At 53.1% G+C, this 14197-nt stretch overlaps 1 protein-coding gene across 2 annotated transcripts in view; it reads right to left on the bottom strand.

The window, feature by feature from the left end:
* BCOR (BCL6 corepressor) overlaps positions 1 to 10993 on the bottom strand; it is a 126945-nt gene extending 115952 nt beyond the window's left edge. For both annotated transcript variants that reach the window (XM_006864274.1, XM_006864275.1), the window contains exon 1: positions 10662 to 10993. The gene's annotated coding sequence lies outside the window, so the exon portion shown is untranslated. The remainder of the gene's footprint in view (positions 1 to 10661) is intronic.
* Between the last annotated feature and the right edge of the window lie 3204 nt (positions 10994 to 14197).

Below are 14197 nucleotides of genomic sequence, written 5' to 3'. Positions count from 1 at the left end.
TTTCATCAAAGTTTTCCCTAATGGGTGACATAGCCATTCTTGTCTACATTCCAGATAAGTAAACTTAGGTTCAGAGACATTACACATTCACTGGAGGCAGATCCGCTCTTTGGGAACTTTGTTCCAAAGCTCAGGACCTGTTCACCATACTTGTGGCCTCCCAAAAGTTTGGGTCACATATTTTGTAGGAGACTTGCAAAAAAAAAAGTAAGACAGTCCCTCCCCTTTAGGGAGTTCATAGTCTAGTGTAGAAGACAGACAGACTGCAACCCAGTGAGATAAGAGCTCTGAAAGCAGGATGGTCCATGTATCAAGGGAGCCCTTGAGAATATCCTTATCATCATTGCCCTTCAACCCTACCTCAACTTTCTTAGTCTTTCTGGCTTCTCACCAAGACTGCTCCTTTTGTCTTTCTTTAGACACTAGCTGCTGGCTCCTTTCCCAGTCTGTTTATTCTTTCCTGTCAGTGGGGTCTGCTCCCCACACACCTGGCAGGGATCCCCTACTTGCCTGGAGAGACTGCCTAGGTTGGAATGACCTCCTTGGCCTCTGAGGCCCCAGGGAAGGAGCCAGGTCCTGCCTGCAGCCCCAGGCTTACTCAGCTGGGAAATGGGAAATGGGCACAGGGACCGGTACACTGAGCAGGCTGGTAGGCCCTAGCAAAGCTTTTATTGAAGTCTGTTAAAGGGTTTTGGGCTTCCTCTGATGAAAGGCGCTTAAGTGCATCTGGTTATGATTACAGGGGAGGAGAAAGCCAGGCGGTCTCTTGGGGGTTGGACCAGTCATCTGGCTCTGCCTTCCTCCAGGCAGAGAAGGCTGCTGGTGAGGCCAGGAGGCCAGGTGTGGGGGCAGGCAGGAAGCAGAGCTGGTACAGAACCTTCAACCTCTCAGAGGCTTGGGCCTTAGCTCCTAGCTCAGTCAGACCTGACCTCTCAGAGGCTTGGGCCTTAGCTCCTAGCTCCGTCAGACCTGGATGTCCAGAAGCAGGCCGGTGGCTTAGAGATGTCAGGCTTCTAGAAAGTCAAGGTCAGTGTGTTAGTGGCAGCCTAACTCTGACCCAAAGTACTTCAGGGATCCCCATGTCCACATTACCCTCCCCCAAGAACCCTTAACACCACTCGCCGCCCCCCACCAACCTTCTCATATGGCCTTCTTGTGACTAAAAAGGTTTTGATGCCAGGGTTTCCGAAACGTGATGAAAACTAAGAAAATACAGATTTATAAAAGTTTTAAAACCTTAACGTTTTTTATCCTTTTAAATCATTGTTTCCCATAAAACAGATATCGTTAGGGATGTTCCACGTCACTATAACTGACAATCATGCTGAATTAAGGGAAGAAATTAATATTAAAATAACGTGGCGGCCTCGGAATAGTATCAGGCGGTCCCGAGTCCCGCTGTGCCTCACACCTGTCCCTGCGCGAGACTCCTTGTGGGCACACAAAGCTCTTGGGGGATAGGATGGGTTAAACACAGTCCGCAGTTCTAGAAAGGAAAATGCCTTTTCTTATTCCCGCCCTGATTTAATCCCGCTGCGTGTTCTTATTGTCAAGTCTCTTCGCACCACTGTTTCTAAAAAGAAAACCCGTGGGTCTGCACGGCCCTCAGCCGCCTGCTCCGCTTTTATTGTGCACGCAGCCAGGTCTGCGTGGATCCAGCACGTCGTGACCGCCTCGCGGGCGCGCACGGACACCCTCGGATTGGCATTTCGGGAAAAGCTTGGCGCATTGTCTCAGCGGCGACACACACACAAATAATAAAGGGCTATAGACCCCTGGCCAAGCCTCCTCGTAACCCACAATTAGAGATGACCTTTGCGAAAGGCAATTAAAATATGGTAATGATCAATGCACTCGCCCGTTTCCAAAAAGGAAAATACACAGGTGTTGGCTTCAGGAGGCTCCACCTGGCCGGGCCGGGAGGGTTCCTGCTGCTCATGAATGAACTCTTTCTCCCGGGAAGCTTGGATTGCTTGCGAGCGCAGCAACCCGCCTCCTCCTCCCCTCCCCCACCTGAGCTCCGGCAGCCAGGAGCTTGCTGGCGGCGGCAGGGCTTTGTCATCCGAACGCACATACAGACACGCACACGCGCGCACCCGGTCGCCACGGGACCGCGGCAGCCGCTGCGCTGTGTCCTTCCTCATCGCGCTCCTTTCCCCACCCCCTCTTTTTAAGGGCTCCTCTAAACCCTTCAGTTCTTTCGGTGTCCGGTTCTTTTCATCCAGTAGCTCAGGGAGGGTTTTAAGGGGCCTCCGCAGGGCGTGGGACGGCGGGAGGGAGGGAGGACTCAGTACAGGACGGGTACGAAGAGGACGCGTGGGCAGCCGGGCTTTGTTCGGCTTCTTGCGCCCGCCTGGAGGGCTGAAAAACCTCGTTGGGGCCCACCGGCGGAGTGGCAGCTGCGGCATTAGCACACCCGTCCCCAACCAAACAGGACTGCGAAATTGCCCCTGGAGTTCGCCCCGGCTTGGATCTGGGTGGGGCGCATCGCCGTGGGGAGGGTCTTCCTGTCCACAAGTGGCTCTCCCCGCACAAGCAGATGTGCAGTATCATTATGATGGCTCCTGTTGCGCAAGGCCTCCGGGCTACTCCGGTGGCATGCTCACCCCACCCCTACACAGTGCAGAGGGCGGAGAGGTGGGCCTCGAGGCTGGGGGGCTACTTGGAGGAGCATCGCTTCCGGCCCTCCCGCACCTCGCGACTGCTTTCCGGGACCGCGAGCGCGGAGCCAGGGCGGCCTCTCGCCTTTCATTACGTGGCCTACGAAAGCAGCAGCCCAGGCAAATATGTAGCTATTAAAATTAATCGCCCTGCGTTGTCAGCTGAACATAATGCAAATTATTTATGGGCTGTCTGCGCAATATTTATCATCGTGCTGGCTCCAGGCGCTTCGTGCCTCCTGGCCTCCCCCGCCCGCGGAGGACGAAGCTGCGCGCAAGCTGCGGTGGGCTGGGGGCCCTGGGCACCCGCATGGAGTTCGGAAGGTGAAGCCGCGCACCAGGCTGCCTGCTGGGCTCACCACCCCACTTTAGTTTCTGCCATTCATTCCCACGTTTACTGTGCAAAATTAGAAGGGCTACAAAGTCTAGAGGGTACAACTAATTTGGAGAAATCGGACCCAGACAAACTCCAGCCTAAGGGGTGCTGTGGACAGAGGCTCATAAGCTACCTAAGCGAATTTTCTGTGGTTTAAATTTGTCCTCCAAACACTGAAACGCATGTTTGTGGAAGCTGGATTCGCATTTGGAGCCAGAACCTCAGAGGTGTCCAACAGATCTAAAGACAAATGCTGGAGACTGGAACAAGAATTCGGTGTCCTTCCAGCCTCAAAACTTGTTTGCAGATAGCAGATAACAGATTAACTGCTAATTGTCGAAATCGGCCAACCATTTAGTTTATCACTGCTTGGGGGCCCCTTGGTATTCGTTGCACTTTTTATATGTAAAAACAGCCTTGGAGCCTCCTAAACGGCTTTTGTGTGGCTTTTGTTTCTCTTTCAACTACGGTGTTTTAAAAAACAGCAGCAACATGCCACCCCACCCCCTCTCCAGCCAAGCCTTGTCTTTTTTTTTTTTTTTTTAAAGAAAAAAACAAAAACGGGAAGAGAGATAATCTATAGGACAATCCCCCCCTACTGGTCGGTGCTGGCGTTGGGTTTTTTTTTTTTTTTTTTGATACGCAGATCGAGTCGCCCTGGGCTGCGGAGGTAAACAGGCTTTCTGCACTGCTGCTAAATAAATCACAAGGGGGAAGAACCGGGACGGCAGGGCTGGGGAGGCCTGGGGACCAGGACTGAATGCAAGAAAGAGGAGAGCGTAGCAGGAGGGACAGCGGGAGAGTAGGGGGCGGGTGGAGGGGGCCAGACGGGCTGACCCTGTGCGGAGGCCCCTGGGCTAGGGAGGGGAGAGGAAGGCCTGTGGATGGCCCTGCCAGAGGCCGCCCGCCCTCTCGCAGTCTGTGAGGCAGAGTGAGTGCGCAGCCTGGGCCTCAGTGCCCAGCGCGCCTGGGCGCCACCTGGGGCTGGTCACGCTGCGTGAGCCCATCTGCGGGGAAGGAGGTCACGGGGCGCCTCCTCCCACACACAATTTTAGCAGCTCTGGGCCTTCAGGATACAGAGGAGGCCTAGGTCTTTCTTTTGCTGTACATTTAAAACAAACCATTGCTTTTCTTCACTGTTTCCACCTCTCGGACCACTGACCCCTAGCACTTAGCTCACCACACCAAAGTCAAGGCCTACTTCCGGGGTCCTAGGAAGAAGTTGTATCTCAGTGCATCTGCTCTCCAGACTAACAGAGTGGTACAGAGTCAGGAAGTTACTTTGAATTTACATTGTTCATCCGGTTTTCTTCTCCTTAAAACGGGATTTGACCGGATGGAAAGGCCACCTAATTCTTGACCAGGACTTGTCTCGGAACATTGTAAAGATTTTCCCATTACTTCAGAAACTTCATTTGAGGTGATGTAAAAGAAAAAGAAGTTAAAATGTTAGGTTACTTTGAGGTTCCCTTTATCTCTTACATTTCTGTGTGGATTTGAGCAAAGGCTAATTTTTACTAAAAAAAAAACCCCAAAAAACAGTAAGGCACTGTTTTTCTAGAGTAAGGAAGACCAAACATTGACCACAATGAAAAAAGGTTAGGCCACGTTTACAATGTGCTATAAGATTTCCTCCCTTTTAGGCCTCAGAATCCTACTGAGGTGAGCAGGATGGATATTGTTTTCTTTTTACATATGAGGATGCGCCCCCCTCCCCCCAAGTTTCAGGAAGCTAGAATTCCTCAGTGAACTGGAACCAGAAATCAGGTGAAACTCGCCTCCTCCGTCTCCCCTCGGGTAACTGTCATTTCTTTAGTAAAAGCTGTATCCTAAGAGATCTGTCTGCTGGGACCGAAGTCACCCTCCCGGTTGAGGTAGCTCCTTCCAAGGTTTGCAAACCAAACCGCAAGCACTGTCTCTTATAAGCGTCCGTTTATTCACTTCCCCCCTACCTGGCCAATCCGACTCCAAGCACGGGAGGGCAATTTTAAAGCGTTTCTGCAGGCAAACCCTCTGGCCGCGCCGGAAGTGTTTTATGGACCTGTGAGCCAAGTTAATCCCACGAGGGGCGGCAGAATTAGCCCGGGGTGTGGGTGGGTGGGTGATTCCTGTATTAAGATCTAATGGGGGGGGCGTTGTGAGATGTGGGGTAGGGTCCAGAGCCTTCGGACAGTGAGTAGCACTCCCCATTAAATGTGGATGGAAACTGAGGCACATGGCCCTGTATTTCCAGCCTTGGTCCTAGGTCTGCGAGCTGTGGGCAACAGAAGGCACCAGGATACGATTCACCCACCGGGGAGACCAGTACAGGCATGGAGAGTGCAGTTGTGTGTGGTTTTTTTCCACGTTTTATTCTTGCAGCCCTGTGGAAAGGAGGAGAGCCGCAACCAGGGAGGGAGCCGGAAAGAAACACTTAATCACTGGCGTCTCGCTGCTCGTCACGCGAAGATGGCAGCGGCTCCCCTGGGTTTCAAGGTTCCGGGAAAGGCGTGTGTTCTGCCTCGAGGCGGGCGGGCTGCTGCGCTCCCTCCCTTTGCTGGGCGGCCGGCCTGGGCTCACCCGAGCCTCGCGCAACGCCGGCAAGTGCGCTAGGCTGGTGAGCCGCCAGGCCAGCCTTCTGCTTGTGGCCCCAGCTGGGCGAGGACAGGGGACTTCTGCCCAAGGTGGCACGCTTGGCCAGCCGCGGGACAGTGAGTCCAGTAGCTCAAAGCAAAGGCCCAGTCTGAGGGGGCGGTGTTGAGTCTTTAGTGCCGCCTCGGACCACGAGCCCCCCTACCCCGCCCCACTCCACACACACACACACACACACACACACACACACACTGTGGCCCAGCCGGGACCAGAACCCCACTCAGGCCTGGCTTGATCACAACCACCACCACCCCCACACACACACTCTGGCCTGGTTCTGACCATGAATCCCCCCTCCCCTTCACACATATAAGCACCGGCCAGGGGCACTTAGTGGCTTTAAGACAAACTGTGTTAGGGAGGTATCTACCAGTGGTGGCCAAGGTCCAGCCTTCGCGGGAGAGGAGGTTTACAGTCACCTGCATCCCCGCACAAGCCCTCTCCTGTGACTGGACCTTCGCAAAAACACTGAGCACCTCCAGCCGACGCCCGTTCCAGAGATGGTTGGGCACGGGCTTCAGGAGTACCAGTGTGCACACAGATCCTGGGGGGCAAGCAGGGCAGTGTGACCCCAACACCTCACACTTCCCGGTGCAGCACACCACTGCCATGGGTTTTTTTCGAAGCCATGGAACCGGGAGAAGTAAGGGAAAGTGGAGGCCCTGGAGCCTGGCGGGGGGGGGGGGGGGGGGGAAGGGAAGACGTGTCAACTCAGACTGACCTAGGTTCTCTGGCCCTCTTTCACCCCTGCCGTGGAGCTCTGCGCCTAGGACTGGCGGCTCACAAGGAGGGGGAGCCCGGAGCTGCAGGAGGCGCCGCTGGGCGTTTGGCCAGCTCCGCTGCAGAAGCCCGGGGTCACGCCCGCCAGGAGCCCGGGGACAGGCATAACCCAGCCGCCCCCGCAGGCGGCCGTTTAGCTACGCCGCCTCGGCTCACTGACACTCGGCGATAAGGAGTTCCTCGGCAATCGACTGTCCCCAGGCCCCAGTCACCTCCGGCGGACGTGACCGCCGGATGCTATTCAGTGAGGTGGAGCAAAGGGGCTATGCACAGCTTTTCCTTGGCCCCTTCTCCGCCGAAGTAACATGTTCCTGTAAAACGTTTAGAACTTTCCCTTGTAAAATTATAGTCAAATAATTGGGCATTCTGGTTTCTTATCTTGTCCCATAACTTTTTCCTTTGGAAGGTTGGACTTAACACCCTCCTATACAAATTCTCTTCACTATGAAATACTAGAGTCTGCACAACCCTCCTTATCCCAAGCGGTGCAGCTTTCGGCAAAGGGACTTAACAGTTCTGGGCCTCATTTTCCTTGTTTGTAAAACTCAAACCCATTGCTGTCAAGTCAGTTCCGACTCATAGCGACCCAGTAGACAGAACTGCCTGCCAGAACTTTCGGTTAGTAGCCAAGTGTTTAACCACCAATTATAGTATCTACCTCAGAGGGTTGTTTTTGGGGGGGGGTGTGTGTGTACAATGAGCTAATTTACATAAAGTGGTTAGCCTTCTGCCTTGCAAGTAGTGCTACATTATGTGCTACATGTGTTTTTGACTTAGCTATTCTGGATGGGGAGGGAGGTAAAGAAACGATCCAGGTCAAAGTTTCTTTGAGGTCTATATGAAACTAGGGCGCTTGAGCAGGGTGGAAGGGGCATTAATGACCACAGAAAAGTTAAGGCGGCAAAGTGGGTTCAAACTGTCTGGACTGGACTTTCTCTTAAAGGCCTGTCAGAAGATGGGGCGGGAGTGGAAAAGCTCTTTAATCCCTCCTTTAGACAGGATAATTGTGAGTCCATGGAAAGCTCCCGACAGGGCTCTGGCGCCATTATTCCCTGACTCTCTGTAGCCTTAGGCGAACAGCCCTGGTTTCCAGAGCCTACAGCCATTCTGCCAGACCAGACCACCTTTTTTGATGGATCAAGGCCACTTCCTATAAATCAGTTCTTGGGGGCCGCTGGGCAAAAGCTCCAAAGATGGGGGAAGCTGTACGTGGATGGGGAAAGGTGTACATTAGCTGACTGACTTGGGGCAGGCCTTGTCTTTGGGCCATTTGTGGGCCACATTTTACTGACACACAATGGCATGTACTATTTATGTACATAAACTTGTTCAGACTTCTAAATTCAAAAGGTTTCCCATTTCCCTAGCCATGAGGTCTGTGCCATCTGGACATGGAGCTTTAAAGGCGGTCCTGAGGAGACCAGAGCGCCACTCACTCTCAGCCTGGCCTGTCTTAGGTCACTTCTAATTCATTAGGTTGAACTGCCTTTTCCTTTTCAAAGACAACGCAAAATAGCCTTTCTCTTCCGTGGCTGCTGGCGCTAGCCACATCCCTGAACTGTGCTGGCAGTGTGTTCTTGGTAGATCCTTATCAGAATGTGTGTGCCAGGCTGTCAGCCCCGCGAGAAACAAAGACACGCCCCCCTCCGGGTTTGTTCCCTAGGTTTCAGGGTCACCTTCGGGGTTTTCCCTTCACATCAGCCTGGCCCCCAAGCCGTTCCCGGACAGCCTCCCAGACAACCGCAGCAGATGTCAGAATTCCAGTTCTCGAGCGCCACCAGCGAGAGCCCGAGGGCGGCGGCAGCAGCATTTACCCAGGAAAAGCACAAGCTAAGAGAAAAACGTGGGCTAAAACGCAGGACCATGAAATACAAACCCCAGGCAGGAATTTATAGGGAGTAAGCACAACCCAAAAGAGTAATCACAGCTAAAACAATTCACCTTTTGGAGTCCTATTAAATGTTCTCAAAGGTGGAGCGCACGGGGGACCACGCCTTTTTAGGGCACACAGAAGCCGTGCCAAGAAACATCGTGCTCAGCCCAGCACCTCCTACACACAGGCTTTATACCAGAGAGTTAGGTTCTTCTCATCTACCGATTTATAGCAGTTCTTGCAGTATTTATAACTAACCCAACGTGTACTCGATTTAAAAAAGACGACTGGTCTTGCTTCAATATACTCGGACAACCTGTATTTAGATGGGGTAAGTTCTTTGTCTGGTTCCTCTGAGAACCCACGTTTTCTAGCCCTGGAAGGGGCAGGCGGCCCTTGAGGCTCCTCCTTAGGCCGTTTCCTGGCGGGGCGCCCTTCCTCCTGAAGAACCAGGAACCGAGGCGGCCACATTAATACTCGTGGACAGCCTGCTATGACTTATACTGTCATTTTTTCCACCAGTCGGGATCGGGTTGGGGAGGAAGTCTCCTCCGAGGGACTCTGCACGGATCGTTGGGTTTTCCCTGGCGAACTTAAACACGGAGGCAAAGGGGCAGATGGAAACCCAGCCTTGGCTGGCCAGGCGCGCGTAAGCGCCGCAGTAGGCAGCTCGCTGCAAAGCCAGGGCTGGATTTTCGAGGCCCGGGCCCGGCAGCCTTCCCACACTAGCGCTATCTTCTTTCCACTTCGCGTTGAGCAAACGTGCTAGTTTAATTCCGCCCCGGAGACAGCAGCTGTGCGGCGACAGAGGAGAAAAAAACCCTCAACTTTTCCAACAGAAAGTGTATGCGCACAGGAGAGGTGAAAGACCACCCCGATTCTGTGCACGTACCGACACAGCATCTAATCAGTGTCACTGCCAGGAATACGCCTCCGTGGCGGGCGATACCGCCCTCCCCCCCCACAGCCAACCTGCGGGGGGGAGGGGCAGAAGCGTGTGTGTGTGTGTGTGTGTGTGTGTGTGTGTGTGTGCAAATGGCGTCTCACGTTGCCCCAGACACAGCATAGCTCCCTCCCGCCGACACGACTCAAGAGTAGACGTGTGGTCGCAATGGGCCAAGCGCCGCCGCTCTGGTGACGCGAACATGCTGGTGGCCCGGACCCCTCTCTGGAGCCCGGGTCTCGGGAAAAGAAACTAGCACCGTTCCGAGGCCATTCCACAATCCCCACCTCGGGAAAAGTCGCCCTTCTTCGACTGGGGATGGGGGAAGCGTGTGGGAAACTTTGCGAGCGGACTGTTCCCCGTCTTCCCCGCGTGGCTCTGGAGAGGATTGTGGGTGGGGTTTCCCCAGGTTCGGGGCCTGCCCACACTAACTCGCTCTTCCAAGCTTGGGACCAGAACCTCGTGTACGATGGCCTGGGCGTGAGGGCGCGTACTCAAGGACTGGCCTGTGGCCAAGTTTTTGTCCTTTCCCTCCCACACTAGAGTGGCGCGCGCCAGTTTGGGAAAGCGCGAGATCCCCACCCCCGACCACGAGGCCAGTCCTGGCTCCGAGGTGGGGTTGATGGTTAATCTCTACAGAGTTCCCTCGCCTCCCTGAGTCCCCGGCACTCTCGTACAACCCCAGGGAGCCCCGGGAGAAGGCCTGCGTCTTCCCTAGCGCTTCCGGGGTGGGGGGTTCTGGGTCCTGCCCACAGTTCCCTGCCCGAAGTCGCCCTGTGGGAAGAATCCTCCCCGACCCGTAATGAGATGCCCCTGGGACGCAGGCTGGGATGGCGGTTCCAGTCGTTCCGGGATTTGCATGCAAGAAGAAAACAAGGCCGGCGATGACAGAAGCGGCGCCTCCATTCTTGGGGTTCAGACGCGTGTGCTTTCTTTGCAGCTATCCCACTAGCACTCCTCCTGCCTGGGGGGGACCCGACTCCCGCCCTTCACCCCCGCAGTTCCTCGTTCCGCGGGTGCCGCAGCACGCTGAACTCCGAGCGCCCTGGCCCTTACACCAGCCCTTCCTTAACTCGCGCGCCGCTTGCGCTCTGGGCTTGGGGCGCCTCTCGATCCCAGCGCCCCGAGGGCGACGGTTCCACCCTTGTCCGCGAAAGCCGCCGCCCTGCGCCACCCCCGCCGGGCCCGGCCCGGCCCTAGTCTCTGCTCGGCTCCCCAGCCAGCTGCGCCGCGACCGCCGCACGTGACCCGCCCCCGTTGCGGCTTCCGCTGAGCTGCCTGTTCCGGAGCACAAACAATTTCTGCTCTGACGCGGAGTCTCTCGGGCCCTGGCGTCCTCTCCTCCCTGCTCCCCCCCGCCCCCCTTCCGGGTACGAGAACTCAAAACAACTCGCTGACCTTCCAGCCGACCAGCTCCGGCTTCCTCGGACTCCGGCATTCCGTTCAAACCAAGTAGCTGTGGCTTCTAAGATTTCACTCCGCGCTGGGCTGGTGGGGGAGGGGGTGATCTCTCTGGGAAGGAGGGGGGTGCCTCAGTTCGAAAGAGCCACTTCAGATTCCTCCCCCTCCTCCAAAGTGAGTTCTTGGACAGACTATCTGGAGGCCCTGGGGAAACGCGGGCAGACGCGCGCAAAGCAAGCCCATATGCACATGCTGCCTTGTTTGGAGTCTGCTCCGATTTCCAGGGTCACAGCCCAGCGATAGAGGGTATGGACAGGCTGGGAATTACCACCACGCAGTGGACTAAGCAGCGGGCAGAGATGGGACGGGGTGGGGTGTTGTGCTAAATAATAGTCGTTCCCACTTCTGGGCTCTGTGCCAACTTCGTACTTCGGCAGCCTTCCGACTTTACAGATCAAGAAACTGAGGCATAGAGAAAAGGCAATTATGTTACTATCGCTCAGGGTCCCACCCAGCTAGTGAAATGACTTAGTGGGAATTAGAACTCAGGTCTTTCAGAGTCCAGGGTGATTAGACATTCTGCTATAGTGCTCGTCTTGGAATCAAAAGGTTCTTGGAATCAAAAGGTTCAGACCAGTATGTACACATCTAGTCTTGGCTTCCTAACCCATTGCTGTCTACTTAATTTCCGACTCATAAGGGCTCGGTAGGGCATAGAATTGTCCCACAAGGTTTTCAAGGCTGTAAGTCTTTATTCTCCTGTATCATTGTGATTGGCACATAGTTACTGTTAGGTGCCATCGACTTGGTTCTGACTTACAGCAACCCTATGTACAAAACACTGCCTGGTCCTGCGTAATACTTATTATCATTGCCTATGTGTGCTTTTGAGTTATGGTGGCGGAAGCGAATATTGAAAGTGCCATGGACTGCCAAAAGAGCCAACAGATCTGTGTTGGAAGAAGTGCAGCCGCAGTGCTCCTTGGAGGCCAAGATGGCCAAACTTTGTCTCTCATACTTCGGACATACTGTCAGGAGGGAACAGTCACTGGAGAAGGATATCATGTTTGGTAAGGTGGAGGGTCAGAGCAAAAGAGGAAGACCTCCAGCGAGATGGATTGGCAGAGTGGCAGCATCAGTGGGCTCGAGTGTGACAACAGCCCAGGACCGGGCAGTGTTTTGTTCTGTTGTGCATAGGATCGCTATGAGGCAGTACCGACTCAATGGCACATAACAACAACAGCATGTGTGAGCCCATTGCTGAAGCTACTGTGTCAATGCATCTCGTTGGCACTCAATAAATATTTGTGGAACATGTGGATTGCTGGATAAATGATTGATAGAACCACTAATGGCAAGTGGTTTTAGAGAAAACAGCCCAAACCATTCTTCCTTTTAAGAGGACTTTCCTACCTTACTGAAACCTCTAGCAGTTTTGTTACTGTTGAGTGTTTGCAGGTAACAAGAAACACTTATTCAAAAGTATATTTGATTTATAGTTTCACTCCTACCCTATCCCCACCCCCTAACCAATCAGCCTGGAAGCACTTGAACTAGTTGGGGGTCTGTACCCAAAACAGTTTCTACCCATTTTCCCCCACCCTGTTTCTGTTTGGTAGGCTGCTGGTCAGGTTAAGGATAATGAAGACCTAGCAAAAGGGGAGAGGTGGACACCTATCAAATTGGGCATGTTATTGGTGTTAAGTGCAGGGTCAGTTCCGACTCATAGCAACCTGACACATAGCGACCCTGTGTAGTGTAGGGTTTCCAAGGAGTTTGTTGTTGTGTCTCGTGGAGTCGGTTCTGACTCAGTGTCCCTGCACAGGGTTTCTGAGGCTGTAAATCTTTATGGGAGCAGAAAGCCTCATCTTTCTCCCTCAGAACTGCTGGTAGTTTCAACTTGCTGACCTTGAGGTTACCAGTTTACCACTACGCTACCAGAGCTCTACCGTAATTCTTGTGGTTCAAGCTGACCTTGCAGTCCAGTGCGTTATACTGCAGCACCATACCATAATTCTGGCTTGTTGTTGTTGTTAGGTGCCATCAAGTCGGTACCGACTCATAGCGACCTTATACACAGCAGAACGAAACACTGGACCAACAACCTCACTGTTACTGCCACGCTTGAGTCCATCGATGCTGCTACTTGGCCAATCCAGCTTGTTGGGGGTCTTCCTCTTTTTCTCTGACCCTCCACCTTACCAAACATAATATCCTTCTCCAGCGACTTGTCCCTCTGACAATATGTCTGAAATATGAGAGACAAAGTTTGGCCCTCTTGGCCTCCAAGGAGCACTCTGGCTGCACTTCTTCCAACACAGATCTGTTGGTTCTTTTGGCAGCTCATGGCAATTTCAATATTCTCCTCCAACACCATAACTCAAATGCATCAATTCTTCTATGGTTTTCCTCATTCATCGTCCAGCTTTCGCATGCATATGAGGTTATTGAAAATACCATGGCTTGGGTCAGGCGCACCATAGTCTTCAAGCTGACATCTTTGCTCTTCAACACTTTTAAAAGGTCTTGTATTGGAATACCTAAAATGGGGCCACAACATGCCCAATGAAGGAGGCTTCCTGTGAAGCCTCTGCATTACATAAGACCATAGGTGGAATCCTGAACCGCATCCAGAATTTTCTGAGGTGGGAAATTTCCACTTGTAAGGACAAGCCAACCAGCTTGGAGTGGCTACAAGAACAGAAGGTACATCTTGAAAGAAAGACTGACAGGAAAAATACAAAACACTATAGGCAGTCTGACTGATTACTACAAGAACAAGCAAGTTGCTCACCCAGGAGACATCAGTCAGGCAAGTGGTCGGGTCCCCTCAGGGCAAACCCCTTTCCAAGACTCAATGGGAATACATGCTCTGATTGGTGACCACGTTCATCACAGATAAGGGGAAGCGAGGGAAAAATAGCAATGAAGCTGTGAGCTAAGCCCTACAATGTTCAATAGATTCCTGTGAACCCGGGTGGAGACCTGGTTGGCCTGCAGTGTGGCAAGGCTTGGGACTTTTGGGCTCAGAGTCAGTGGCATAGCCACAGAGGACTAGAATGGAAAGTGAAGCATCCAGCTGATAAGAAGAAAGGGCATATGCATAAGAACACTCACACTTGCATATAATACCTACTTGACCTGGCTTCAATGGCTGGATGATCAGAATTCAACTAGAAGAAGAAAGAAGAGGAAAAAAAGAGTAATCTGATACAATTTGATGAACTTGACCTACACCCATGGATACAGTAGCTCAAAAGAGGGAACAAATCTTTAAAGCAAGGATCATTCCCTCCCCCTCCATACACAGAGTACACAAGGATGGGTAACTTGGACATTGGCTACCCAAAGTGGGGAGGGGCTACAAAGGCAAGAAGTGACTGGCTTACAAGCTTTCAAGAAGGAGCGTAGATCCAGAGGGCATGTAGGAAGGTAGAATCTCCACTGAGTAGTATCCAATCTGTCTGGGCAGGGCTGATGAAAGGAGATGCGGATAGGTCTTTTGTGATACAATAGTAAATAATTGTTATCAG

The sequence above is a fragment of the Chrysochloris asiatica genome, unplaced genomic scaffold (assembly GCF_000296735.1).
Source record: "Chrysochloris asiatica unplaced genomic scaffold, ChrAsi1.0 scaffold00062, whole genome shotgun sequence".
NCBI classification, from domain to species: domain Eukaryota; kingdom Metazoa; phylum Chordata; class Mammalia; order Afrosoricida; family Chrysochloridae; genus Chrysochloris; species Chrysochloris asiatica.
This window is presented reverse-complemented; position numbering and strand designations above follow the sequence as displayed.